We start from the raw sequence: 25,154 nt of genomic DNA on the forward strand, positions 1-25,154 counted from the left end.
GAGGATCGGCTAAGGGAGCTGGGCATGTTTAGCCTGGAGAAGAGGAGGTTAAGGGGTGATATGATAGCCATGTTCAAATATATAAAAGGATGTCACATAGAGGAGGGAGAAAGGTTGTTTTCTGCTGCTCCAGAGAAGCGGACACGGAGCAATGGATACAAACTACAAGAAAGAAGATTCCACCTAAACATTAGGAAGAACTTCCTGACAGTAAGAGCTGTTGGACAGTGGAATTTGCTGCCAAGGAGTGTGGTGGAGTCTCCTTCTTTGGAGGTCTTTAAGCAGAGGCTTGACAACCATATGTCAGGAGTGCTCTGATGGTGTTTCCTGCTTGGCAGGGGGTTGGACTCGATGACCCTTGTGGTCTCTTCCAACTCTACGATTCTATGATTCTATGATTCTATGATTCTATGATTCTATTCTATGATTTGCTAGATTTCTTACCTGTCCTTCACCAAGATGTCTCAGGGCAGGTTGCAACAATTTACAAGTAATATTTAAAAAAAAAACAATATTAAAATCAGTTAAAAGAAATTGCAGCCCAAAGGCTTATGAAACCCCCTCCTGAATGACATTGGTTGTCCTCCATGCTGGCCTCATTTAGGTTCAAAGTAAAAACCTGTTTTCTTTGCACAGGCCTGTGGAAAATAATCAAGCTTCCTGCTGCTGCTGCTGCTTTGTATATGGAGTTACAATGTTAATGGTGTTTTTTAATGTTGTTGTTCCGAGTTAGCCTCTGTGTGCTCCCATTGGGAGGAAGGGCAGGATATGAGTACAGGGAAATAATGCTTGGTGCAAGAAATATCAGAGCACAGCATAAGCTGCCACAAATGTCAGTGCACTGACTATTTGGCTATTTTTATTTTATTTAAAGATTCTAGATGGCACTTAAGATTTTGTTGTCTTTCAAGCTTATGTCATTGATTATATTGTTTTAATCCTGGCAATCTTGCATTGTTCTGATATTATAAATCTCCCAGGGAAACATGATGAAAGGTGTCATATAAATGAAAAACAACATAATAAAATGTTATGCCAAATCTTGGAAAACTGCAGATGAGAAGGTGGAGTTTGAATGTCCAAAATAGATCCTCATTCTTCTTCCATTTACTATAGTTTTTCTGGATCCGTATCCCAAAACCCACCTCAGAGCTTACTTCCACATTCCCAGGGCTGCCATGGGTGTCATTTTTGGCAGGTAGGGAAGACTTCATGATCCAGCATCTCTGGCAGCATCTGCTGCGAAAGGGAGAGTGGGAGGATGGGAAAACTGATGTTTTAGGGAGACATGCAGTGCTTTTTTCTGGGGGGATGCAGGGCTACGCATACCCCTAAATATTTTGTGAATCTAAGTTTGGCTTCATTGAGGTGCAGTATTTCAATATGAGTAGGAAAACAAGATTACCCCTAAACTTTTTTTTTTTAAAGGAAAAAACCACTGGAAGAGAGAAGGAGCAGAGAGAGTCATAGCTCAGGACTCTCTGGACTCACTGGCCGTGGGTCTCCACGGTTTCAGACAGGGAACACTCTCAGCTCTACCTGGAGAGACCTTCTGCATACAGGGCAGGTGCTCTGCCAGTGAGCTAGGGCTTTTTTGCAGCAAGGGAGGCAGACAAGAAGATGCAGAGGGCCTGAAGATAGTGTGTTATTGGCCAGGAAAGAACAACAGCCCAACATGGCTAATGAAGTTGAGTGGGAGGGCTTAACCTGGTTGGGGTCAGGATCTGAGGCTCATGGATTCCATGAAGGGCTGCCTACACCCCAAACCCAATAACACAAGTATGGGTAGGAGCTGCAAAATCCTTTGCAGGTGGAGAGGCTGTAGTTCAGCGCTAGAGCATCTCCTTTGCATCCAAAAGGTCCCAGGTCCATTCCCCCCCAGCATCTCCAGGGAGGGCAGGGATAGGTTCCTGTCCGAACCTCTGGACAGCTGCTGCCAGCCAGTGTAATACTGAGAGAGGTGCATTGATGGCCTGACTCATAATAAATTGGCTGTGTATGCCGTGTACACATGTCGCTGGTGCTGGCAGAGTCAGCTCAGGATCTGTTGTACAAAGAAGTTCCGAAAAGTGAGAAATGGGAAAGACTTAATCATAATGTTAAAAATCTGTTATGCAATGAGCCTGTGTGTATGTTCTGTGTTTCCTTGCTCAGATCTATAAATAGCTATCACAAGATGAGAAAAAAGGCTCCCTGCACTGATGCAGATTTACAGCACTGATCAGACTCTCCCAGTTCTGGAGAGGCAAAGTCTTGGTTGCCTTGATCTGTTTTCTCTGCAACTTTATCTGATCTGCCACTACCTTGATGTTAGCTTTTGTTTGGGTCAGTTTTGGCTAAAACACTCTAAACATGTTTGCTTCTCCTTTGAAGTTTTTTTGGGGGGAGGGGAGGGGCTTTTGGCAATCAAGAAGAGAAAAGATATGCCTTGAAAAGAAGATAAGAAACCTGCTGGGTGAGCTCCCTTGATGAAGCCAAAACACAGTTGCAAGGAGTCAGTCCATTATGTCCACAGAAGTGTGGCAAAACATGATCCGTTGGATCAAAGCAGACCTCCTTGCAAGCCTGTAGCTCCTCTGCAAGCGGGCAAGCCAGCAAAGGCAAAGTTTGCAACATATTAGCTGCATGTGCAGTTTCACTAAGGTATGTTGTATAAGCTGAGCAAAAGAAGAAATTTTTTGAAGAAACTGTGTTTCATGCTGCTTGTTTTTTCTTCATATATAATAATATTACATGCATTAAGGGTGGTCTAGTGGCTAGAGTGTTAGTCTAAGATCAGTGAGAATTAAAAAAATTAATTTGCAAATGCAATAAAGAAAACAACAGACTAAAATACATCATAAAAATGGTCATAAAGGCAAGGAGAATAAAAATACAAGTAAAAATATTAGAGCTAGGGGTAAATAGGGTAAAATATATTCCATGGTGGAATAAAAAGTTCATATTTATATAACAAATATCAAGGTGCATCCTTCTATCCTTGAGAGATCATTAAACAAGGAGTGACCAGCAGATAGAGAATTAATTGTTGACAAAAAAGATCAGCACCATCAAAAATGGATAAAATACATAACATGGTCCAAGCTGCTAGTCATTAATTTCTGTTACTACCTGCTTCCAGAACTTGTATGCAGAGTTACACCCCCAACACGTTCCTTACAATCCCACCTGCATAAGTGGGACAACAGTAACTCACAATATGAGCTAGTTGGACTGGGGCTAGAGTCTTAGTTTAAAAAAAGAAAGGAAAGCTGAGAGTCTGGGGCCACTGTGGGTGCCATGGTGCCCATGGGCACCAGGTTGGTAACCCCACCCCCTGGGTTAGCCTAATCTACTGCACAGGCTTGAAATTGCCATAGGAACAAAGAGCACATAAGTGGTCAGCTGTTCACAGCACACGCCTATACAATCCTGTCTACTAAGCCCTGCTTCTGTTGAGTGCAGTAGGATTGCAGCCTTTACATTTGTAGATCAAGGACTTCCAAACTGTGCTCCCTGAACTCCATTCACGTGGTCCGCAGTGTGTTTGTGGATTTGTGGTTGAAGACAGGAGACAGCACATCTTTTGCATAAAATATACATATTGATTTTTAATTGTACTTTTATTGCTTCTTGTATTTCTTATATATTGCATTTTATTGCATTACAATTTGAATTCTATGGAATACAATAAAATACCATAAGAAATCAAACAAGCAATAAAAATACAATTAAAAGCATCTAGCACAGCTCATTACAATTGCTACTGCAAGCAGAAAAATAATTAAGTGGTCCACAAGACTCTCAGCAGTTTCAAATGGTCTAGGGGAGGGGGAGTTTGGGAACGATTCATCTATACCAGGGGTAGGCAACCTATGCCCAATCGGCTTCTCAGTCCGGCCCGCGGACGGTCTGGGAATCAGCATGTTTTTACATGAGTAAAATGTGTGCTTTTATTTAAAATGCATCTCCTGGTTATTTGTGGGGCACAGGAATTCAGTCTTCCCCCCCAAAAAAAAATATAGTCTGGCCCCCCACATGGTCTGAGGGACAGTGGACTGGCCCCCTGCTGAAAACGTTTGCTGACCCCTGATCTATATGATGATGCATGAAGCTAAGACTTGATGCCCTCATCTCATAATGCAAATGCCCTATGTAGGTGTGGTACCTGAATATCGTAACTCTGGTGGAGCAGCATCAACATTTTTGGCAAAAGAGGCAAGCCTAATTTAATCAGACCACATTCTATTAGCCCTGGAAACACAAACAATACCCAATCATGCAGTAGTCTGCATCTGAGTAGGATTACAGTCCTACTCCAGTCAATGAAACCTATTGGAGTTTTGCCAATGACTTCAGTAAGGTGAGGCTAGAGATGTCCCCTTTTCCCAGGGACAGTCCCCGGATTTACAAATCAGTCCCCTGACAAAATCCTATCATGAAAAGTGTCCCCGAATTCATTGGGGGGAAAACCTGGTAACCTTACAGTAAGGTGCACTCTGAATGTCTGCAATCTGAGGGTGGTTGTTGTGGGAAATCCCCCATAGTTAAGACAGAGCAGGTGACACTCCTAAGTAGGCTTCAGACTGAGAACATACTGAATAGGTTGAATGACAGCACTGTTTGTAAGGTAGATGAGGAGGCTTCATATCTGCACAGAATGAAAATGCCCAACTAAGAGTCCTGTGCAAACAGAATGCTTGCTGCATTTGCCTAATAACATTTACGGCCTGATGCAAACTGTTTTGGATCCCCTCCGCAGTGAAAGGTGTCATTTCCCCTCCATTTCTTATTCTACACTTGACATTTTCATTGAGGAAATAGCCACCAATGACTGGGGAAACGGAACTGTGCAGTGCGGAGTGCTGCTATTCAGGATTCCTTCCCGCTCCCCTTGGCTTTTCATTCTCCTCTTTTCAACTTTTCTTGGCCACTCGGAACATGGTGTCCTCGCCCCCCCCCACCTTAGGTCCCCCCCCCCAAATATATGGCAATACCTCTCTTTGGTGTGTGAGGGGTGATGTTCTGACTACAGAACAACGGCGCTCACAGCCTGAATATTGGAAATGGAGGGAATTAAGTTTTGGTTACATTGCTTAGGTTCAAGCTATCTGAAAGACCCTATTCTCTCTTATGAACCTGCCTGGATTTTTAGGTTTTCAGGGGAAGCCCTTCTCTCGGTACCACCACCCCCACAGGCACACTTGGGGGGCGCATGAGAGGGTGGCTGCTCTGTGGCTACTCCCAGACATTGGCACGTCCTTCCTAGAGAGAGGCTAGGCTGGCTCCCTCCTTGTTATCCTTTTGGGAACTGACTGCTTTTAATGAAAGGGCTGGTGCCGTGCTGTTTTAGAGTAATTATTTGTAAGTTTTAAACACTGTATATATAGATTTAATTCTATCTGTGTTTAATTGTTTTATTAATTATTGGTTTTTCTATGTTTTAGCGATTCTTGTTTTTACAGTGTTACCTCGGGTTACATACGCTTCAGGTTACAGACTCCTCTAACCCAGAAATATTACCTCGGGTTAAGAACTTTGCTTCAGGATGAGAACAGAAATCGTGCTGCGGCAGCAGCAGGAGGCCCCATTAGCTAAAGTGGTGCTTCAGGTTAAGAACAGTTTCAAATTAAGAACGGACCTCCGGAACGAATTAAGTTCTTAGCCCGAGGTACCACTGTAATCTATGAGCTGCCTTGAGACCTGTCAAGGAAAAAGGCAGGATATAAATAAATTTATCATAATCAGGATAATAATCATAATCACAATAATCGTGAGTTCACTGGGAAATGTACACATACACCCGTGATAGGATGCTGTTAGGAGTTTGGAGAGGTGGGGTCAGTCTGGATGATACCCGAGGTCCCTTCCAAGGCCGCTTCTCTAGTAGAAGAGGCTGCTAGACAAGCCTTGGTTGAGAAAATGGCTTTGGCTGACTAGTTAAGTACTGTGAATTAACATATTCAAAGAGGTTGTTCTGCTGCCATGGAGACCAATGGGGGGGGGCATTTGCCCACTTCACCTCCTAGGATGGAGACCAACCAGCCAAGGAAGGGCTGGGCAAGAGAGAGTGGTGCCTGAGAGCTGAGCCAATGCTAGAAGCTGCAGATAGAGAGGGGTGATCTACTTGGGGCTCCCCTGGAAACCGAATGGAGAAGCAAGATCTCCATCTATCCTATGCTCAGGTTGCATATATGCAGCTCAGAGTTTGGGGTCCTTGCAACAGTACTAAATGCCTCTTTGTTTACTCCTGTGGTTTGGCAAACGGTGAACTGGATAACCTTTGGTCAATTCACTGTCTGTGACACCCATTGCTGATGATGTATATTGCCAGCCAACGTGCAAAAAATTCAGATTAATCACTGTGGTCACAGTTTTACACACTTTCTGGTACATGTGAATATTCATTGGTGTTTATGCAGTTTCACCCATCAACTCACCCGAACAGATAGATAATAATATTGAGGTGTAGGTTACTAGATGCATTGACATGCTGCCATTTTCCTGTTTGGTGGGAATAAATATTATTCTGTTGAAGACTCCTGGCCATGTCTTTCCTAATGAATGCATTCAGGAGAGGGGCAAAGGATTTGCAGTAACATTGGGACTCTCAAATCCACAAGGCTAAAGGCAATATTTGTCTTTCTCCTTCCATGTTCTCCTCCCTGCTCAGGGGCAGATCACTGTTGCTAAAGCATAATAGTTCAGTGAGTTGAAATCTCGGCGCTGTGCAGATTCCACAGTTTGTTTTCATTATGCAACTCAGTATGAATGCTAAGTATTAGACAGGGAGGGCTGTCTAGACCAGCCTTCTCCAAGCTTGTGCCCTCCAGATGTTTTAGACTATATCTCACCTAAGGCTGTGCCAGCTGCGGCCGATGGGACTTGTGATCCAAAACATTTGGAGGGCACTAAGTAGGGAGAAATGAATAGCTAGAGGCTAGAGCGGAAGTGCACAACTTGCGGCCCTCCAGATGTTTCTGGACTACAACTCCCATCAGCCCCAGCCAGCATAGCCAGTGATCCAGGATGATGGGAGGTGTAGTCCAACAACATCTGGAAGGCCACAGGTTGTGCCCCCGTGAGCTAGAGGAATAGAAGAGGCTAGTAAAAGAGATGTTTCAGAGAGCTGGGCCTCCACAAATATTTTATTCTTTAATTTACCTCACACTGTTCCATCGACTGGCCAATCAGCTATCCTCTCATCAGTGTTGTGTCCAGCATGAGTTGCCAGGTTGCACCTGTGGGTGCACATGCTTTGCCATGCGCTGCCCACTCTCATCCCCAGCTGACGTTGGAAGAAGCGCTCTGTGGTAACCAAGAGACCAGGCTGTGGTGTGTGCTTGGACGAGGTGTGCATGTGTCCTGCTTGTTCCATGGAGGTATAAGAAGAGGGGTTTTGTGCCATGTTAATTTGTGGAAGGAGGGGCTTCCTGTTATGGTTTTCAGTATGTGGTAAATACTCAGTTGAATGTATGAAAATGGTATAATATAAAAATCTTGCATGGCCAGAGGGCAAAAAAGCCGAGGGACTTCCATGGTGGACTGGTGGCTATTTATCCAGCACACAAGGTCTCTACAGGGCAAACTGTACCAGCCGCATTCCTCAATCTATAGCAGTGTCAACCTCTTCCTATATATATTTACATCAGCAACATTTGGACTTCCTCCACTTTTGTGATTTTATGAACTATACCATTATTATAAGTTTAGTAAGTTAAGTTGTATTATTAAGTTGTTGTTGTTGTTGTTTAGATCTGAACAGACCATTGGCTGTGGTGAGGACTGCAGGGCCTCTCCCTTCCAAGGCCTTTTCCTACTTGCCCAGGGGGTGGGGCCCAGGCCCTCACACTCCCAGCTACAAAAGGACTCCTGCTGCAGTGCCTAGAGAGTGGGGCTGGACTCATTTGGAACAAACTCTTGGGGAAGTGTGGGGTTGTTCTGCTATTGATTCCCTGTTCCAAGTGTCTAATGTGTTTTAAAATGTCCTTAAATGTGGGGAGGAGGTGTCAGACGGAGCCGATCGGCAGACCTTAGCAATGTGGCCTCTTTTGGAACACTTCTGACAGATGGCGTCTCTGAATCGACACTTGGCATGGGAATGGTTGCCTCCACAGCCGGCACATTCCGATTGGCCCTTGGACTTCTTTTGGAACTTTCTGCGCTCCCACTTTGTCTGGTGCACGTCATCGTCCTCACTGGAAGATGCCTCATCACTGCTGGCCTCTTTGTGATGCACTGGAACTGGCTTCCTAGCAAGACGCGGGCTGCTGGCCTTGCGGATCTCCTGGGCAGCTTCCAAGGCCATGGCCTCCTCAATGGCTTTCTGCAGCGTGAGGTCTGGTTTGGTGAGGAGGCGCCATTGCAGACGGATATCCCGGACCCCACAGACGATTCGATCCATCAGGGCATCGTCTAAGTCTCAGAACTCGCAGTGCATTGCAGCCTGTCGGAGGGCGGCGGTGGTAGAACATATGGCGGGCAGCAATCTTGGACGGCTTTGGTGCTTAATGGTTACGGAGCTTCTCTTGAATCGTGTCCCACGGTGTTGCCTGGACTGCTACAGGCGCAACCAATGCTCAGGCCGTCTCGAACACCTCAGGCCCACAGAGGCTGAGGAATAGGCCCCGCTTACGCTCCTTTGATACTGCTGTCAGCTCGTTGGCTTGGAGGTAGCAGTCGAACCGAGCGAGGTAGGATTCCCATGATTCAGAGGCTGGCGCAAACGGCAGTAGAGGCACAAGTGAAGCCATGATTCCGATGTGGAGGCGATGGATGGAACACAGTGCTCTAGCCAGAACGGTCAGCTCTGAATTGGTTCTGTTCAGTGATTTCGCTTGGTGTTTCAGCTCAGTGATTCAGCTCCGCTCAGAGGGTGGCCGCATCTGGCTGTGCTCTGTTGTCCATCAATCCCACCTTCGTCGCCAGTGTTAAGTTGTGGGTGAACATATCAGACGACACAGCGATTCTTCAAACAGCTCTTGTTTATTCACAGGCCAGAACAGAACTGAACTGAAGGGTTCAGCCAGCCTGCTTATACAGAGCTTCACTAGAACGCAACAGTAACCATTTTCTGTAACTATCCAATCACTGAACGTCACTTTCGATCCCTTATTTGCATATGTGGACCTGAGTGAAAACTATCTACAGTATCCCCCTGCTAGCCCAGGGTGAGAACTTCAGTACATAACAAAGAATACCTGAGAACACTCCTGATCCGGTTGACGGCCTGATTCTGGGGTCATGAGATGGCCTTTCATTCCTGATTTGATTGGCCCCAGACTGACACCTTTTCTGGGTGCTAGATTGCCAACAGAACAGCAGCACCTGCCATGTGTAGGATGGTGATTCCTGCATTGCAGGGGGTTGGACTAGATCAGGTGTCCCCAACCTGCGGCCCTCCAGATGCTTTGGGACTACAGTTCCCATCATCCCTGACCACTGGTCCTGTTAGCTAGGGATCATGGGAGTTGTAGGCCAAAACATCTGGAGGGCCGCAGGTTGGGGGGTGCCTGGCCTAGATGACCTTGGAGGTACATTCCAACTCTACTGTTCTGATTCTATGATTGTTTATCCACAAGCCAGAATGTGGCCAAGTTACCCTAATATGACAAGATCCGGGGGGGGGGGGGGCGGGGGCTGAGGGATACCTCCCTCCTAGAATCAAAGAATTGCAGAGTTGGAAGCTTTTAATGTGTGACATTTTTGTTAAGTTGTGGGTGAACGTATCAGACGCAGTGGCGTAGCGTGGGTTGTCAGCAACCGGGGCAAGGCAAGTAATCTGCGCCCCCTAACCCTAACCCCCAGATGTTGCGCCCGGTGCGGCCGCCCCCCCTGCACCCCCCACACTACGCCACTGATCAGACAACACAGCAATTCTTCAAACAGCTCTTGTTTATTCACAGGCCAGAACAGAACTGAACTGAAGGGTTCAGCCAGCCTGCTTATACAGAGCTTCACTAGAACGCAACAGTAACCATTTTCTGTAACTATCCAATCACTGAACGTCACTTTCGATCCCTTATTTGCATATGTGGACCTGAGTGAAAACTATCTACAGTATCCCCCTGCTAGCCCAGGGTGAGAACTTCAGTACATAACACTTAAGAAGTCAGTGGCATTTTAAGTTTTCTCTCCCCCCCCCCGCTTTTTTTGCTTTGTTGGGGGTGGGGGGTGGGATGGATATCTTGTTGGGGATTAATTTTAGTATAACTGTTTTTGTTGTTGTTGTTGTTGTTGTTTTATTGGTTGTTGTATAGTTTGTGTTTTGTTTTTAAGGGGCGGAATCAGGGCTGCCTGGGAGTGGGCTCCAGCCAACAGAATTGCTGGGGCAAGTTCCACAGGGGGGAAAGCACTGGGACATCCAATCTCAGTGATCACGGGCAGGAGGAGGAATTATGCTAAGACCAGACCATGTCATTACCGAGGAGGCAGGTTTAGTCGTTGTTTGAAGACTATCCCTGCCTGCAGGTCTGGTCTTGACCGGATGGATACTGGAATCAACAAGGGAAACCCACATGACCTGAAAGTGTTGCTGTGCAATGCCAGGTCAATGATGAAGAAAACCACTGCCATCCATGACTTGATCGTGGATGGAGGACTTGACCTGGCATGTGTAACAGAGACTTGGTTGGATAAAGCAGATGGGCCTGTCCTTGCCGCTGCTTATCCACCACGTTTCTCTTACACACAGCAACCCAGGCCTTGTGGGCGGGGGGGGGGGGGTGCAGTGATTTTTAGGAAGTCACTAGCTTGCATCAGGCGTCCTACTGGAAAGACCCAGTTCTCTGAAGTTCCATGTTCTGAAAGCTGGGCAACAGGAGCAGTACAGGATTCCTTTTGGTGTACCGACCTCCCCGCTGCACCAAGGATTCCCTGCCTGACCTGCTTCAGGTCGTGGCGGATGTTCTCCTGGAGACACCTAGTTTGGTTGTCCTAGGGGATTTTAACATCCATGCCGACACGACCTTACAAGGGGCCGCTTGGGACTTCGTGGAAAGCATAGCCTCCATGGGGCTGTCCCTGAATAAGTTTGGCCCAACTCATAGTCACGGACATGCCTTAGACCTGGTGTTCACCTCTAGTGACGTGGGTGATCTGACACTATGTATTCTGAATCCAGGGCAGCTGTCTACTAGCTCCATCTGGTACGCAGGCTGAGACCCTACCTGCCAGCGGACTGTCTTGCCAGAGTGGTGCATGCTCTGGTTATCTCCCGCTTGGACTACTGCAATGCACTCTACCTTTGAAGGTGATCTGGAAACTACAACTAATCCAGTATGCGGCAACTAGACTGGTGACTGGGAGCGGCCACCAAGACCATTATATGTTATATGACCATATAACACCGGTCCTGAAACACCTACATTGGCTCCCAGTACGTTTCCGAGCACAATTCAAAGTGACCTTTAAAGCCCTAAATGGCCTCGGCCCAGTATACCTGAAGGAGCGTCTCTGCCCCCATTGTTCTGCCTGGACACTGAGGTCCAGCACCAAGGGCCTTCTGGCAGTTCCCTCACTGCGAGAAGCAAAGCTACAAGGAACCAGGCAGAGGGCCTTCTCAGTAGTGGCACCTGCCCTGTGGAACGCCTCCCATCAGATGTAAAAGAGATAAACTACCAGACTTTTAGAAAACATCTGAAGGCAGCCCTGTTTAGGGAAGTTTTTAATGTGTGACATTTTAATGTATTTTTAATCTTTGTTGGAGGGACGCAGGTGGCGCTGTAGGTTAAACCACTGAGCCTAAGACTTCCTGATCAGAAGGTCGGTGGTTCGAATCCCCGCGACGGGATGAGCTCCCATTGCTTGGTCCCAGCTCCTGCCAACCTAGCAGTTTGAAAGCACGTCAAAGTGCAAGTAGATAAATAGGTACCGCTCCAGCGGGAAGGTAAACGGCGTTTCCGTGTGCTGCTCTGGTTCGCCAGAAGCGGCTTAGTCATGCTGGCCGCATGACTTGGAACTGCCTGCGGAGAAATGCCGGCTCCCTCGGCCAATAAAGCGAGATGAGCGCCGCAACCCCAGAGTCGGTCATGACTGGACCTAATGGTCAGGGGTCCCTTTACCTTTACCTTTAATCTTTGTTGGAAGCTGCCCAGAGTGGTCAGGGAAACCCAGCCAGATGTGTGGGGTACAAATAATAAATAAATTATTGTTATTATTATTATTATTATTCAGATTGGGTAAAAGGGAGGTTTACTGTTCATTTCCCCTTGTTCCTTATGTAACTCAATGTACATTATTTTTGCAAGTATAAAATGAATATATACACACATTCCATTGGGTTCTGTCAGATTAGAAGAGTGTGCTTCAATTTTAGGACCAGCAGGTCATAGCTGGTGAGCATTAGACTGTTGGGGCTGCTGGTCTCTCTAACTTCATGATATGCTATGCCCCCTCCATGGCAGCCATTTTGCGACTGGTGCCTCCAGTACTCTCTCAAAATTCAAAGTGTGCCCACCGGTCCCAAAAGGCTGGCAACCCCTGCTTTGCACTCTTGCGTGGCTCCTCCTCAATACAGCAAGACCACCACATGAGAATGCCCGGATGGGTTGGGGGGGGGGGAGTGAGTGGCCGCCTGGCTGTTCCCCTCAGGAGCCCCAAAGGGAACCCAAGTCTGAAACCTGAAGGAGCTCCAAGGGAGTGTTTGCAGCTTTCCTAAGATTCAGAAGGAGCTCTCACGGAAAAAAAACGAGAGAGAAAGACTTCTGCATATCAGAAAACATCTCACTGTCTCTTCTAGCACTTGCTCCTCATAAACAATTTCACACATGAAGTAACAGTTTAGCTGACTCTTGAAGGAAAAAAACATGCCAACTGACAACACTGGTTCTTCTCAGTGTGCAAAGCACCAAAGCAGGGAGATGTTTAACAAGTGGAGCATCTTGTGGAGAAGTGATAACCTCTGTGGGAGGGCAATGGGGGCCAATGCAGAAGCTTTCTTTCCTATTTTGGCATAGTATCATAGAACTTTAGAGTTGGAAGGGACGCCCAGGGTCATCTAGTCCAACCCCCTACAATGCAGGAATCTTTTCCCCCAATGTGGGGCCTGAACCCACGAGCCTAATATTAAGAGTCTAGGAGCCACAGGTGAGAGTGCAGGGGCTACCAAAGGTGGACAAACTATCCCAGAACGAACACGATATGTCCCCCACCAGAGGCACTATCCCTCCCCTCATACCTGATACACCCCACAAAAAGAATAAAACCGTAAAATAATAAAGACAGTCAAAGACAGCTATTTAAAACACCCACAAAGTGATTAAGATCAACCATGAGCTAAAAGCAGATAAAACACATGTAAACTTTCTACATATCTGGGCTTGCCTAAACAACGATGTTTTTAGCAGGTGCCCCGAAGGTGCTTGCCTGATGTCAATAGGCATGGAGTTGCAAAGTATAGGAGCAGTCACTGAAAGGCCAATTTCCTTCATATGTGAAGCATGTATTATGTGGCACCTGCAAAGCTACTGAGTGGGCATAAGTGGGGTAAAACAGTGGTTGGGCTCCCGTTTGTGCTGGGGAGGCCCATAGCATTTCTGCAGAGCCACGGGGCGAGAAAAGCTCCTTTGCCACCCGCACGCCACCAATAAGACAGTCTTGGTTGGTGCTGCTGCTCTAGAGTAATCCCACCGATACCAGCTGGGGAAGCCCACACTGGGCAGCAAACGCCAGGCTGGCAAGCCAGAGGGGCTCCTGGACGAGGAACAGCGAGAGGGGCAGCAAACCCAGTGGTGGCCCCGGGCGGCCAAAGCCCCAGCTGCACCACTGTTTTCACCTAACCCTAGATGTTATATTTAAAGAAATGTAGAGCCTTCGTGTTCTCTTATGCCCTCTCTGAAAATGGATAAGAAGAGGCTAGAATGACCATCAGGTGTTCGTGGCCTGGTTTCCAATTCTCTGCTTAATAATTCAAATGAAAGCAATATCACTAGATACTCAGCATCATGTTTTGTAGACGCAAGTTTCTATAGGGATCTACGTATTGCCACTTACTCTGGCATCAGTGTGTTCTCACCCCATTCTTTGAATCTTTGTACACGTTACCCACAATCCCCAGGTATCTTGTAGTTTCTTCTGAAGCACTGTGTCTTGATGTGGTTTCCCCAGGTCTGCTTCACTCCAACTTATTTTACATTGTGTGGTGAATCCCATGTGCATAAAATCATGGAACTATAGAGCTGGAAGGGACCCTGGAGGTCCTCTAGTCCAACCCCCTGCAATGCAGGAATCTTGTTGCCCAGTGTGGGGCTTGAAGCCATAACCCTGAGATTAAGAGTCCCCTGCTCCACCAACTAGGTTATCTCATAGAGTGGAAACATTTGCTGGGGGGGGGTTGATGTGGGGCAGGGCATGTATTGTGGAGGAGCACCCCACTTTCCACCCACCCTGCCACTTGCCATGTTCCCTAATTCTGTTGGCTCAGAACTAAGGTTGCCATTGTAACCGTGTCTCTTCAGAAGTAGGTGCCACTGGATTCAGAGGAGACGGACTCCCTAGTAAGCGGGCCATGACTGAGTCTCTGCAAGCAAGAGATCGGTTTCCTCTCATTTACTTGGGTTTTTAAAAGTGGCAACACCATACCCTCTAACATTCCTCAGATGAAATTTTTCTCCCTCTCCCCCAACTGATCTTCCTCAACCCCCCCACCCAAGCATTTCCTATCAGAAGAAGGGCGAGTGCCATCAGCCCCACACCAATGGGACACAGACACCCTCCACCATCCTAGGAAAACCCTTAACCCCAATTTTCTTTATTTTATTTCATTCTCTCCTTTGGTAGATTTATCAAAACAAACAAACAAACAAAAACAGAAAACACCAATAAATAAATAAATAAATAAATAAATAAATAAATAAATAAATTTTAGAAAGGGGCAAGGTTAGACGTGGATGCACAAAAATCAAGACTCCTTGAGCTCTTCTCCGCTCCCCGCTTCTTCCCACACAGGGCAGCCCTGCCCTCTGCCTGCCCCTCACACGAGGCTGGCTCCGAGTGCCCAAGCGAGGAGGACGGCAGCGGTGGCCATGGAGAGGCAAGGGGATGCTCCCTCACTGCAGCTGTCCCTGCTCATCCTCCTCCCTGAGCTCGGCAGCAGCATTGGCCCTGGTGGGGGAAACAGGGGCATTCCAGGAACAAACCAGAAGGCTTTCATAATTGCAGGACTGTCCCTGTGTTGCCGGAAAAATCCGAGGGCTCCCTTGGACAAAAAGTAAAGACACCAACCAGAGTAAATTGGAGCAAATCAGCAGCCTGTAGGCTTGGCCTTTATTGTACTGTTGCAGCAGGGTGTTCCCCTCACTCGCAGGAGAGAGGAAAGACCCAGAACAATGGTGTGCAAGACCTTATAAAAACTTTTGAAATTCCCCTCCTCTAGGTCAAGCCCACCCCCAGAAACATCATGCATACATTACAGAAAGGAGGGGTTGAGGGAGGAGTTGTGGTGGTAACCTGAGTGTCCTGGCACCTGGCTGGTTCCTCCTTTCTCCCCTCCCCATGAGTACTTTCCAGGTGACAAAGGGGAGATTGCAGTTTCCTGCCCCCTGAGGGGAAATCCAATCACTGTTCTTTTGTTATAGTCCAGGTTGAATCCACTCGTGTATGCAGGGTTGATGGTTTTCTGTCTGAAACCATCAGGGTTGGCATAGCAACTGGGCAGGGCTCCTGTGAATATGCTGCTATGCTCAAGGAATTATGGTGGCCTGTATCAAACCTTCCCCATTTTGTAGTCCTTCCTTCATGGAGTAAAATAAAAATGGAACAGTGCAAATCTGATGTATGGTTGATTTTCTATGAATTTATAACAGAAGTGTAGCGTATGTAGTGTGTGAGTGTGAGTGTGTGTGAAGTCTGTACAAACTGAATGATGGGGGGGGGTTCCTGCTACACCTGGAAAATAGGGACACTTGGAGGGTATGCAACACTGGGGTGAATCAAAGCGGCGAACCATCTCCCTGCAGGATCCTGGAGGCTAAAGGGATCAGAGCCCAGAATGCACACACAGCTTCCTTCCCCCCCCCTCCCTTTCCACCCAAGAGTGCATCAAATGCTAGGAAGGAGTTTAAACTCCAACTCTGTGGTGCGTTCACTTAGACTGGGAGTAAGTCCTGTGGAAGGTGATTTGGGGAGGGCGGGGATGAATGGGAAACCAGGGACAGAGAGCTGGCAACATGGGAAGGCATCGACTTTAAACACAGTATGGAAAAATGACCTCACTGTGTTTTAAACAGGTAATGTGTACATACTCTGGATGTGTACATCCAGGCTGGATGGTCTGTCATCTGCTGGGTTCCAAAAGCAGCATATTCAGGTTCTTAGGTCCCAGTTGACACACTTGCTAAATCGACATCTCAATTTACAGGGCAGAAGTGGAGGCACACACTGCTCAGGGCCTCTCCAGGAGACATAATCGGGCGGGGAGTTTGACTGGGCTGCCTGCCTGCCCAACATCACACAGGCATCTTAAGCAAGCTGAGGGAGGACAGAAACCCTGAAGATAAGCTCATTTGAACTTGAATTTTAGGAGGAATGCAGACCATGAAAGCAGAGTTTAGTGATCCCCCCCCCAAATGTTTTAAATATTTAACTGTTTTTACTGATAATCATTTTCTTTTTGTAAACTGCTTTGACCTTTTTTTTTTACAATCAAGCGCTATTTAAATCTTATTAAATAAATAGATTTTTAAAAAGATATACAGAAGAAAGGAAGCCAGACAAGTGTCTGAACTGTGCCAAAATTTGGAAACCAGGCACCAGAAGCAGTCGCCCTTCGCCAGCCCGGTTACAAACCCTCCTCCAGTGCTGGAATGTGGTCTGGAATTGTGATGATGCCTCTTGCTTGCTGGGAGGGAGGGAGGTTTGTGTGTAGAAAAATCTTTGGGTGTTTATGTGGCTGGTAGATAACCTGCTTAAAGGTGAGCGTCGCATCAGTTGCCCCACCCACCATTGCCACATGGCCCCTGGAAGCTTCTTCATGATGGAACGTGGCCCTTGGGCTGAAAAAGGCTCCCCATCCCCACTTTATAATAACAAGAGTAAGATCTTAACCTTTGGATATTTTCTGTGTTCCCAATTCCTCTTTAACAGCAAGGCTTTATTCTTTTTATGGCCACCAACTGCTCTTTCTGATGAATTTGTTGGAGAAAGAGCCATTTGAATTTTTCTTTAATGGAAACTGCCTTATAGCCATGTCCCTCTCAAGAAATAGCTCTGGACTTGAGGTTTCTGGACTGTGGTACACTAAAGAAAGCGAAGAGAAATTTCAAAACAGTCTGGCAGCAGGAAAAACCACACCCTAGCAAAACAGACACACACAGCTTTATCTGCCTGGATTTGAAACATTGAGGTGCTCTGCATGTTCTTGACATGGTCGTTTTGGAAGCATACAGCCTATTTTGATCTGGAGCATGAAAAGTCACATCCTGGACTTAAGAGGCATTTGCCAGCTCTGTTCATTTTTTAAAGGAGCAATTTCTATATATTTATTACCCCAAAGCACTGTAGCTGATAAACAAGTGTAACTAGTACAATTATCCACACCCTGCTGTCTGAAGTAGTGATCCAGAAGCACTTTGGGACACCCAGGACATCAATGTCATTTCCGGTTTACTAGCCCCCTTCTTTTTCTTCCTTGTTCCTTCTTCCCACTTCCTCTTCCTCCCAACTTTGTCTTAAACTCTACAGAGCTTAAGAAGTGGCTTGTGGTTCTGGGGAGCGGCTGGGCTGCTGAATCAGAAAGGCCACTCAAATTGAGGGTGGGTGTGTGCTAAGGGCTTTGCTAAACTCTTGTCTTAACATGTGAGTTACACATGCCCTGGCTGCTCCTGTGTACTAGGGCCTATCACAAAACCACCAACCTTTTTTTGCTTTGAGAGCTCATGACAACCACCAGTTTTGCTGCACAGTTTTCATTGGGTTTGGCCTGCCCATGAGGTGGACTGAAGCAGCCACCTTGGGTGGCAGAATCCCAGGGGGCACTGGTGCCACAAACGCTGTGCCCGCCCCTGCTGCTGCTGCCGCCACCAGGATTGTGTGGCGACTTCCGGCAAGACCTTGTGAGCTCTCACGAGATCTTGTTGAAAGTCGCCACACGGCCCTGGCCACGGGGCAGCAGTGAGGGACACTTTCCTGTTTTGCCTCAAGACGGCAACATGGAACTGGCCACCCCGGTTTTGATCAGATGGCTGAGATTGTTGGACTTCCCTGCACCAAGAGCCCATGGAGTCCTGGGTTGAGGCATGTAATACAGGCATATAATACCTTGTTAACAAGTCAGTAGCTGAATAAGTTTCCCAAAAGTTGTGTAAATCCTGGTCAAGGTTCAATTTGCAATACGTCCGAAACAAACCTTTCTAGTCTGACCAGGAGGATCCAGGATTGAAATGTCTTTAAGAATGTTTCCCTCAGCGGCAGTCAGGGGCGTGGGGTGTTGTGGGGAGATACAAAAACAGGGGAGATACATGGGCAGGGATACAGATTACACTGCTTGCAAGCCAAAGACAAGCAGGTAGAAGAGAAATGCTTGGATACCTTCATGTGCTCCATCCAGCACAAGCCACTTAATCTTTTGACTTGCATTCTTGACATACTTGGTGCTAGAAACTGACCTGCAGGATTTAATTGTGTATCCAGCCAGCTTCAGGGGTGTCAGATTTGCCCCTGGATCATCAAACAGTTGAACAATGGAGATGACACTCTATTGTCCAGGATACGTCAACACTATTCCTGCCACCCAGTGCCAAAGCTTGCAGTCTTTCGTGCTCACGGCTCCACCATCCAAAGTTTGTTGGTGCTGATTAAGCTTTTCTTCCGTTTCACTCCCTGAGTGAATCAATAAAGAGCTTTGGGGCCTAGACAAAAGGTTCAAGGGTAGAAGGAAATCCTGATTTGCTCTGATGGCTCTGGATAGTGCTGATCTACCTCACAGGGCTCTTGTAAGGATCATTGTGAGACCAAGAAAGGCAAAAGTAGACATGTTTGTCTACGAGAGGAAGAAAAGTTCTCAAATCCGCAGTTGGGCAGTCTGTTGATTAGGAACAACCAACAGTGGACAGATTTCATGTTCTCCAGAACTCTGTATTAGTACAAATCTTACACTAAGTAAGGGATGAAATTGTGTGGGCAATGAGGAAAAATAGAATAAAAGTACAAAAATGAGTACAAAATCAGTTTGTCCCCTGGCAGGCCACATATATTTGGATGTGATTTTAACTCAGAATTTTCATGTCTCCTGGGAACCTGGAAGGGTCTCCCTCCGGAGGTTATGGACTCCCCTTTCTTGGAGGTTTTTAAGCAGAGGTTGGATGGCCATAGATGCTTTAGCTGAGATCCCTGGATTGCAGGGGGTTGGACTAGATGGCCCTTGGGGTCCCTTCCAACTCTACTATTCTATTATTCTCCCTGTTTTTCACCCATTTGCTGTTTCAGGCAACCTTGCCTCTTTAGAAGCTGCTTCACATCAAAAATGCCCACATAAAAACAAAAACAAAAAACTAGACAGAAGTGTCTACAGAAAGCTGGTATGAGTGCTTTTAAAGTGCAGCAGTTGCCCCTTTTGGATTTTCTGAGCCTAGGGAAACTCCAGATTTAGCAGAGAGAAAGTTTGGAACTCAAGGATGAACAAGCGGTACATAATCCACATTAAGCTGGGGTGCAGCTGGACCCTACTCTCTGCTCTCTGCTAGGATTCTAGCAGAATCTCCATTTTTAAAAACAAAGCCCAGCTGTTGCCTAGATTTCTTGCATGCCTTAAGCTAAACACAGGGGCCTGTGGTTAGCCAGAAAGCAGAAGAAGAAAAAATACAGAATGTTTGCTTTACATTAGCAAATGCAGAGATCGCTTTTTGGTAAAAGTGGAAACTGAAGCCAGATTTTGTAGCAATACCTAGTGGTTGGAGGGGATGTGACTCTGAAAATAATGCGAGATAATATACACTCTCAAAGCTGTATATCATCATTTGTGCTACTAATAGTTTGGGGGTAGAGGCAACTGGCAGACAATCCAAGCTGAGAGTCTCTTGCCACTGTAGGGTGTGTATTTGGACAAGAACGGGACAGATGCATCCACCTGAAACACAGCCGCTCCTGAAGGCGATGCATACAGTCTGTTTCTCAGTCTTTCTTTAGTCACTCCCAGAAAGTCAAGAGGAGCTGTGCAGAAATAGGGTAAAAATAATCTAAAACTGTTCTGCAGCAGAAGCGGGATGCCATGCAGCCAAACGATATTTTCCCATCATTCACTCCCCGCCTCCCATCCATCGTTCTGATATATATATATATATTGAATATAAATACAGCGAGAGAAAGATTGGCTCTGATGCAGGAGGATGCTGGAGACATTATTAAGACAGAGCGAAAGGGAGCCTTTGGGTGATGGCTCTGCCCCAGCAATTCTTTCCAATGAAAGAGAGAGAGAAGCTTCTTGGAAGAGTACACACGTTTTGCCCACTCAGCAGATTGTACCTTCTTCTGCAGTGCCTACAAGGCGAAGGTGCACGCAATCCTTAACAGAAAGAAGGGAGCACCAAGGAGTTCAGAATGCCTGGATCCAGGGAATGGGCTGCTGCCTTTTCAAAAAGAGCGCTGGATGTGCGCTTTGTTCCGTAGTTTAACAAACGTTGTATAGCAACCTAACTCAGAATCAACTCTGTGCAACAACATTGGATGGTTGCTTTTCCCTGTATTGCTCTGACCTCCTGGCTATGCCGATATTTGAACTGCGATTGTGTGATGCTCCCTTATATCAAAAGAGACTGCTGATTCACCTGGCCCCATAATGATGGCTTGCCTTCTCAGTGGCTGCCCGAGGCCTGCTGCCTGAGATCATGGCGAGTGCCAGCTCCAGGTTTGGTGGGGCCCTTGAGCAGCCCCTCTCCTTGCCACTGCCATGGCTGCACATTGATCTTTTCTCCTCACCCCCAGCAGCCGCCAGCGAGGCAAGTGGAGGCTCCTCCTCCTCCCTCCTCCTCTTGGATGGGGGACAAAAGGGCGGCCAGAACAACCAATCATCCCCTTGATTGTTCTGGCCACCCTTTTCTGCCCCATCCAAGCCCGTGAAACCAGTGAAAGAGGAGGAGGAAAGGTAGCAGCATTTGGGACTTTTCAATTTGAGTTAGAGGTGACATGATGGAAGTTTATAACATTAAGGAGAGAGTGGAACAGAAACGTTTTTCTTCCTCTCCACACTAGAACTCGTGGGCATCCAATGAAGCTGAATGTAGGAATATTCAGGACAGTTAAAGGAAAAGACTTCTTCATGCAGTGTAGAGTTAAACTGCGGAACTCCCTCCCACAGGAGGCAGTGATAGCCACCAGCTGGGATAACTTTACAAGAGGAATGGACAAATTCAGGGAGAAGCGGGCTACTGATGGCTCCTAGCCCTGGTGGCTAGGCTCTGCCTCAACCGTCGGAGACAGAAATGGTAGCAGTGCAGAAGAGGAACTCTGGGTGCAGCTGATGATGATAGTGGGGAGGAGGTGGCCTTGTGGGGGGAGGCCAAGGAGGGTGAGCTGCCCAAGAGCCCCCCAAGCCTGGAGCTGGCATCACACGTCCTTTGGTCTGGTTGGTGTAGGCATTAATTTTTCATTTGGATCCTACTGATTGTCCTTCATAATAATTATTTCTTTATTTCCTTTCTTGCATTTATTTATTTATGAAGGTTGTTAGCCTCAGGCTCGTGAGGAAGGGCAGGGTATGAATAAATAAACAACTCTCTCTCTGCCTTAAAATTTTCCAGGTGAATTTGTACTTACAAATGGTACTTTTAGCAAACAAAACACTGTGCATCCATGAGCTTGCGAAGGCAGAAACCTTTGTGGAAGGAACAAAGGTTTCCTTCCTTGTGAAAAGTAAAGGGTTGCCATACATCTGGAATTTCCTGGACATCACTGGGACTTGGCCATCGGAAACAGTGTGTGGGCAGAAATCGCTTAAATGTCCGGGAAAATCCAGACCTATGTCAACCCATTCTGGAAGTGCAGATTTTTGTGAATTACCTTAAAATAGCTCAAAAACCTTTTCTTTCTTTTTTTTGAGATCTTTGGTACCTGCCCCCATGGAAGCTCAGCTAAATAACTTTGGATCCCCCCCCCCAAGGAACTTTTGTGTCCGGATTTTCACTTTTTGAAATATGGCGCCTCTAATCTATCTAAGCCATGCAGTCAGTTTCTGAGCAATGAGGGGTTCCTGCGCTTAATCAGGATTTCTTAGGAATGACGGTGTCTTACAGATATATGGTTTATTTTCATGGATATACAACCTGAGCATAGGATGGAGGGGCTCGCAGCCTTACCACCCCAAAAAGTTCTTGCTTCTCCATTAGGCTTCCAGGGAAACCCCAAGCTCCCAGCTTCGGTGTCCAGCACAGAGCAAAGCATCAACAAAGGCATAACTTCCAACATGACGTGGTCCAAATCCAGGATGCCATCTTCCGGATCCACACTCCTGTGTGAGTCATGTGACCTGCACAAGATTGTGGCCCCCCAAAAGCATGCTTTTGAGGCACAATGCCCCAAACAAATTTTTTTGGGCGCCATGCCTGAAAAAAGTGCAGCCTGAAATTGCATGAAAACTTGCAGCAGCCATTTTGATTGCTGTGCTCTTGCAAGAAAAAATGAGACGTCCCATTTCTTCTTTATCTAAAAGGCATATTTCTTTTTTAAAAATGCTTATAGGACAAGTGCTTATAGTTTTCTAGGAGCAATTTATTTAGTTACTAGATAAAAACAACCCAAGGTGTAATTAACAGATCATGTTGGAGTTGGGGCCACTTGCATCATCCGGACTAGTTCTAACCATTTAACTAAATTTGAAAAGGCCCTTTGCATTTTGAAAAGGGGGTTTATCATGGCTGGAAAGCCACCCAATGGTCCAGGCTCAGGCCATCTGAAGGAGCACCTGCGTACAATATCACAGAATGCTACCCACCTCTAAGATCAGCCACATCCCTGCTCTCTGGCCTGTCATTCTTTTGAATCAGATTGGCAGGTACCAAGATAGGGTGTCTGTGTCATGCTTTATGGAGGACAGTCCATTACCAGTTCACAGTCCTCCCCAGTATGGTAAGATCTCCAGGACCAGAGGCATTATACTGGTGAATACCAGTTGCTAAGGGGCAAACAGCAGGAGGGGCATGAGACTGTGCCCTATGGACTTGCGGTATCTGGTTGGTCACTGTGAGGACTGAATGCTGGACTTGATAGGCCTTTAGTCTGATCCAGCAGCCAAGTTCTTAGGTTCGCATTGCTGAATTAGAACCATGTGCACACATGACATGTCCTTTCCATCATGAATGACTATCTTGTGCCATATTGCTCATGCTGTTTATACTTTAGCTATAAGCCATCTTGAGTCCCTGCCGGGGAAAAAGACAGAATGATGCTGATGATGCTGTGAATTTATTTGGGTTCTCAAGATGTGTGTGGTGGGGACTTCTTTCCCATCCATACTGCTGGAGAAGAACCTTTGGACTGGAGATGCTGGGCAGTCCCCTCCAACTCTTCTGCATGCAGAGCCGCTCCCCTCCCACTCACTCCGATAAACAACCTTCATCCTAACAGTTGGTTAAAATGGTGATAGCCGCCATTAATATTAACAGTGCTTTAAATATTAAATTGTATTCCTGCTGCGTCTGCAAGAAAAAAATAAAACAATGAAGCTATAATGGGATTTCCTCCATCCCAGAGCAGCTGAAAGAATCGACAAAGATGCCAGCTCTTTCCCAAGCTGCTGTGTTTCCTTTGGTTCTGATGCTTTAGTTATACACTTTTAGAAGATGAGTGTGTGTGTGCACATGAAGGCTCTAGGGCTCTTCCATGTCTGTGGCCCAGGGCTGGATTAAGACTTTTAAAGGTCCTAAGCACTGAAAAGATTATGGTGACACAAAGTTTGCTTGTATGCTGAAATGTACATGTATGTATGCCATGTACAACACATGACAGAATCTGATTTCCTTACATTATTTCAATCTACATTAGCTGGGGGTAATGGATAAGTAATAAAAAGAGAACAGAAAAATGGGGGAAGGGTGTGGAATGTAAGGAATTATAAGAAGGTTGACTACTTCCATTAAAAAAATATTCAAATGCCAATTTCCCCCCCAAAAAAATTTCTCACTTTTTTACACCCCATTTGCCGCTGTCCTAAGCACATGCTTGCTTTGTCTTTTGGGTAATCTAGCACTGCTGTGGCCCTGTTCAGATGTAACAACAAACTGTGGTTTGCTGTTGCCTGATTGGTTCTGCATGAGCTTCCCACTTCTCCTCGCCCCGCAAGAGAAAGAGTACTTCTGCTTGTAAAGAAACCAGGATATCAAAGCTCAGTTTGTCAGCAAACAAGATCAGACCAGGATTGGATGTTGACATCCCAGCTAACTAACCAGCTGAACTGAACAAGCCACTGTTTGCTGTGTTTGGATGCAACAACAGGGCTTAATGCTTTAAGTCACCATCCATTGCATGCAATGAGGAGTGGAACATGCTTTTGCCTGCTCGTTCACATGTCTTATGCTCCTCCTGTCTTGGAGGTGGTGCCAATATGCGCAAAGGTAGAAGCAAGCACATGGGCAGCTGCACTGAAGAGGAGAATGTGGTGTGGGGCACACTCAGAGAGTCCCCCCAAGAGCATATCCCTCCCCCCCAAACCTGGAACCTATACTGTTCACATAACAGCCATGGTTTACTGCAAGGGCTGCTATCTGTGGCCCTCCAGATGTTGTTGTATTGATGTGGCTGGTGGTAGCTGGAGTCTAATAACATCTGGCGGGCACTATATTGGCTATCCCTGCTGTTTTGTCTAAATTGGTGCTAGTAATACCAGAGATTGGAATGGTGCTTACATTAAATGAAAATAACACTGATTCTATTTACTGTACATAACTCTATCAGCTGGAACTGCCTTCCCCAGCAAAGGACTCTGCAGATGTTTTGGACTACAACCCCCAACAGCCCCATCCAACACGGCCAGTGGACAGACATAATAGGAGTTGTAGTCTAAAACACACAGAAGGCACCATCTAGGGTTGTCCCTGCCCTAGGATGAACAGCGGCTTCATTTGTGGCTGCAAAACCTTTCAATGGAACTTTACACGCCTCCATGCTGCTCAGAAATGTCTGCAAACTCATCCCATTTTGTAAGCTTTATTTTCTTCTGGAAGCTTCCACAGCCTGCTTATCCTCAACAA

General features: G+C 46.5%; 1 protein-coding gene across 9 annotated transcripts in view; it reads left to right on the plus strand.

Moving 5' to 3' along the window:
* The window catches only part of TJP1 (tight junction protein 1), a 333,309-nt gene that overhangs the window by 169,415 nt on the left and 138,740 nt on the right, over nt 1–25,154 (plus strand). The gene's annotated exons all lie outside the window — the stretch shown is intronic.

Source organism: Podarcis tiliguerta, assembly GCF_965153285.1.
Source record: "Podarcis tiliguerta genome assembly, chromosome: 14".
NCBI lineage: Eukaryota > Metazoa > Chordata > Lepidosauria > Squamata > Lacertidae > Podarcis > Podarcis tiliguerta.